We start from the raw sequence: 5,342 nt of genomic DNA, 5'->3' as shown, positions 1-5,342 counted from the left end.
CAACGAATCACCGGTACTGATTTTTTAAGTCCATACCCTACCTGTCCACTACCGCTGTCACTAGAATGGTGGAAACTTATAACATTAAAGAGAATCCTTCTCTTTACAAGCGAGGCTCCCAGTCTTTCATCTTTGACGATGATGTGAGGCATTAGATAGTCTTTGAGTCTTGAGAACATCAATTCATTTCGCTCTATTGATTCTTCCCAACTTCACCATTTAACGTATTCTAAATGAGACCTTCAGACTACGCTCTCAACTTTGGCACAGTTGGTGATAATGGTGATGGTGCAGTTATTATATGCTCAGTCAACCTGCAAGAAATTCTAGCTAATTCTTCCTCACATCGCATTTTACTAACTGTACTAAAATCTAGAAGATACACTATGGAGCATAAGTTGGGGCACGCTATGCATATGGAAACAAAGGAAGGGACAGTCATATTTGGATCCAGTCTATTCTACTTCAAATTTAAGTTTTTTAAATGTTGAACATCGAATATGATGATGATGATAATAATAATAATAATAATAATAATAATAATAATATAATAATAATAATAATAATATTAATAATAATAATAATAATAATAATAATAATAATAATAATAATAATAATAATAATAGTAATTATTATTATTAATATTATTATTATTATTATCATTATAATTATAATTACTACTACTACTACTAATACTAACACTACTACTACTACTAATACTAACACTACTACTACTACTAATACTACTATCTTATTATCATTATCTCAAAATTTTGCCAAAATGGGGAGCTTGGGGGAGGTGGATAGGTCGATTACGTTGACCCCAGTGTCAACTGGTACTAATATTATCGACCCCGGAATGATGAAAGGCAAAGTCGACCTCGGCGGAATTTAAACTCCTCATTAAGGCACATAACACGTGGTTTCATAATGCCACTCTTGTATTTCAGTGCCTTAATATTTAAGTCATCCACTGAAAATAATTGTCCAATTCCTAACGGCTTTCAAAAACGAAGTAGCTTTGTTGAGGATCATTGTGTTGTTATTGCAGCTGCTGTTGTTGCTGGTGGTGGTGTCATCGTCGTCATTGGTGTTTTCTACACACACACACACACACACACACACACCACACACACACACACATACACATACATATACATACATACATACACACACATATACATACATACATACATACATACATACATATGTACGACGGATTTCTTTCAGTTTCCGTCTACCAAATCCACTCACAAGGCTTTGGTTGGCCCGAGGCTATAGTAGAAGACACTTGCCCAAGGTGCTACGCAGTGGGAATGAACTCGGAACCATGTGGTTGGTAAGTAAGCTACTTACTACACCCTCACTCCTGCGCCTAAATATGTGACGCTTATAGGACTTAGGTTTCCCAAGCAGTCACCCATCTAAGTACTAACTAGGCTCGACGTTACTTAACTTCGGTGATCGGACGAGATCAGGTGCTTTTAATGTGATATGGCCGTATCACATTGGTGTGTCGGAGAAAATGCTTATCAATATTTCTTCCGACTTTTTTACATTCTGAGACAAATCCTCACGAGATCAACGTTTGCTTTTCACCCATTCAATTTCCAGAAAATGAAGTACCACTCAAAGAGCTATGTCGATTAAGTCGTCCTAGGACATCCCCTCAAAACTGCTGCCTTGCGCCAAGCTATGAAATCATTTATTTCCCTCGTTAGAATGCTCTCACTGAAAATTGTCTTTCCTTTTCTTACCAATTAAATAATTCCAGATATCTCCAAGATGCATAGACTTCATTATTGGACGTCAAAATTTTCTTCGGCGAAAGGGTAAAACTATAATTCACCATTTCACACATCGCTGAGTTGTAATTGTTAAATCATGGTCAAGGATCTATAAATTAATTGATTATCAAAGTGCATGATTTAAAATGCTTTTTTTTCCATTAGCATGAGTGCTTCTCATTTCAATTAAGCCCGACACAAATACATCTGCGCAGACTCAGATATGCCAGGCACGTACATACATAGGTATATGTATGTATGTATGTATGTATGTATGTATGTATGTATGTATGTATGTATGTATGTATGTATGTGTGCATGTGTGTATGTATGTATGTGTGAATGCATGTATGTATGAATGTATGTATGAATGTATGTATGTATGAATGTATGTATGTATGAATGTATGTATGTATATATGAATGTATGTATGTATGTATGTATGAATGTATGTATGTATGAATGTATGTATGAATTTATGTATGAATGTATGTATGTATGTATGTATGTATGAATGTATGTATGACTTTATGTATGTATGTGCGAATGTATGCACGTATGAATTTATGCTATGTATGTATGTATGAATGTATGTATGTATGTATGTGTGTATGTGTGTATATATGTCTGTATTTATGTATGTATACGTATACACATACGAATAATATATATGCGCGATATGTATACTAAGCCAACGTTAGAATTGTGTGAACATATACGTACATTTACACACACAAACACACACACACACACGCTCATATATATATATATATATATATATATATATATATATAATATATATATATAGAGAGAGAGAGAGAGAGAGAGAGAGAGAGAAAGAGAGTGTGTTAAATTCAATTATGAAAAAGAAATATACATTCTATCTTTATAACTCTAGTTAACTCTTTCACTTTATGTGTGTGATTCTGTATTGTATATGTGTATGTGTGCATGCACGCACACGCACGCCCTCAGGGGAGGTTAGCTTGATTGGTGTACATCATCTCGAGAGAATACATTGACATAATAACCGAAAGACTGGCAAATATATTCAGATAGATTCCATTCAATGGTGACGCTGCCAGAAGAATGCATGCTTCTTATTGAGAGTGTTTCTATGTTCGACAATATTCAGAATATATGCTGTGCACGTAGAGAGTGGGTCATTTGAGAAGAATAAAATTACATCAGACACTGTAGTTCAAACGTAATTAATTGCCTGGGAAAGGCAAGAAACAATATAATTAATTGCTTTTCTGCAGCCATATATTCTGTAGTTACATTTGCATTCTTAATTTATTTCTTTAATAGTAAGGTTTTGTTATTGAACCAATCTACAAAAAATCATGCGACCCTGAGCAATCGCTGACATCTTTTTATATCCGTTTGTCCTTTCATTAACTTGTTTCAGTTATTGCTCAGATGCAGGTTTCTCTTGCCACGTTTCAATATGATAGCCTCTAGTCGTATTATCAGGCTTGCATTTAGCTTCCGTTTTAGAATCTATGGTGTTTTTCTTACAATATTTAATTACCTTGTTGTAGTTCTTGGATTCCCTGTAAACAAAAACAGATTTTCATTCCATCTTTGTTCTTGTAGCTAAATATTAAAAAAAAATCTCTTTAATATTTACTTGATAATTTTATATTATTATTATTACAGTACATAGATCTAGAATGCTTTTCTAGTTATGCAAGACCCAGACCATTCTGTAACTATAGTAAAGATAATCATTTTGCCTCTGAATTTGGGTAGTGCTTTCTAAATATAGTAATTATTTTTCTATTTCACATTTTAGTCCTGCTAATATATTTGCGATTATTATAATACAAAATCAGGCGGTGAACTAGCAGATTCGTTAGCATGCAGGAATTCGGTATTTCGTCCGTCTTTATGTTCGGAGTTCGACTTTGCCCTTCATCTTTCGAAGTTGATGAAACACTGGTTGAGCACTGGGGTTGATGTAGGAGGCCAGTGGTTCCAAATAAGGGTTGTTTAAGGATTTTGAACAAAACGCCCATGTTTCCAAAGGTGAATTATCCAAACCCCAAAGAATTAATCTCAGCACATGGCTATGATATTACCCCCTACTTCTGCTCGTGATCAGAGATGCACATATCGTCAGCCACTAAGAGGCATGCTCAAATGGTTATGGTCAAGCAACTGACAAGCAAATCTGTCGTATTGAGCAGAATATTTGCTGTAGCCCATCTTTTATACAAAGACAAAACAATGTACATTATCATTATTATTATTATTAAGGCGGCAAGCTGGCAGAATCGTTAGCACGCCGAGCGAAATCCTCTCACCCAAGCTACCCTTGTGGCAAAAATTTGAAATCATCATCATCGTTATCATCATTATTATTATTATTATTATTATTATTATTATTATTATTATAATTATTATTATTATTGTCATTAAGGCGGCGAGCTGTCACAATCGTTAGTAGGCGGGGCGAATTGCTTAGCGGTATTTCGTCCGTTTTTACGTTCTGTGTTCAAATTCTGCCGGAGTCGACTTTGCTTTCATCCTTTTGGGTTCTTTAAATTAAGTACCAGAGACACACTGGGTTCGATTTAATCGACTAGCCCCCTACCTTCACTGACTTTAGGCCTTATGCCTATACTAGAAAGGATTGTCATTACCCTCAACATCCTCCTCCTCCTCCTCCTCCTCCTCATCATCATCATCATCATATATTATTGCTGTTGTTGTTATTGTTAATGTTGTTGCTGCTGCTGTTGTTTTTGTTATGAGGGCAACCATTATCGGAATCTTGTACTGTAGCATTTGTTCTGATGCTTGAAGTTTTACCATTCTCAAGTCAAACCTCGTCGACTTCCGTTTCTTTTCTCCCGCCTCCGTAGATGAAAGAAACTACAGGTAAAGTATGAGTCGTCGTCGTCATGATCATCATCATCATCATCATCATTATTATCATCTCCATCACTACCACCGTTACCACCCCATCCCCTCATCATTATCATCATTATCACCAACGCTATTATCATCATCATCACCGCAATCAACACTACCTATTTCTTTACTACCCACAAGTGGCTAAACACAGAGAGGACAAACAAGGACAGACAAACGGACTAAGTCGATTACATCGACCCCAGTGCGTAACTGGTACTTATTTAATCGACCACGAAAGGATGAAAGGCAAAGTCGACCTCGGCGGAATTTGAACTCAGAACGTAACTGTAGACGAAATACCACTAAGCATTTCGCCGGGCGTGCTAACGCTTCTGCCAGATTGCCGCAATCACCACTACCGTCTACTACTACTACTACTACTACTACTACTACTACTACTACTACTATACTACTACTACTACCACTACTACCACCACCACCACCACCACCACCATAACCTCCAGCAATAGCACCATCACCGCCACCATCACCACCACCACCACCACTACTTCCTCCGTCACCGTCTCCGTCCCCGTCAATACCACTTCCACTACCATCATTGACTGGTTCATTAGAACGCTGGAAGGTAACGGAATTGTCGACAACATGGAAACAATTGAGCATAGATGTGAT

At 36.5% G+C, this 5,342-nt stretch overlaps 1 pseudogene; it reads right to left on the bottom strand.

Moving 5' to 3' along the window:
• Positions 1–1,387: 1,387 nt before the first annotated feature.
• Positions 1,388–1,506, bottom strand: LOC115216007 (annotated as a pseudogene).
• Between the last annotated feature and the right edge of the window lie 3,836 nt (positions 1,507–5,342).

The sequence above is a fragment of the Octopus sinensis genome, linkage group LG9 (assembly GCF_006345805.1).
Source record: "Octopus sinensis linkage group LG9, ASM634580v1, whole genome shotgun sequence".
Taxonomy (NCBI): Eukaryota; Metazoa; Mollusca; class Cephalopoda; order Octopoda; family Octopodidae; genus Octopus; species Octopus sinensis.
This window is presented reverse-complemented; position numbering and strand designations above follow the sequence as displayed.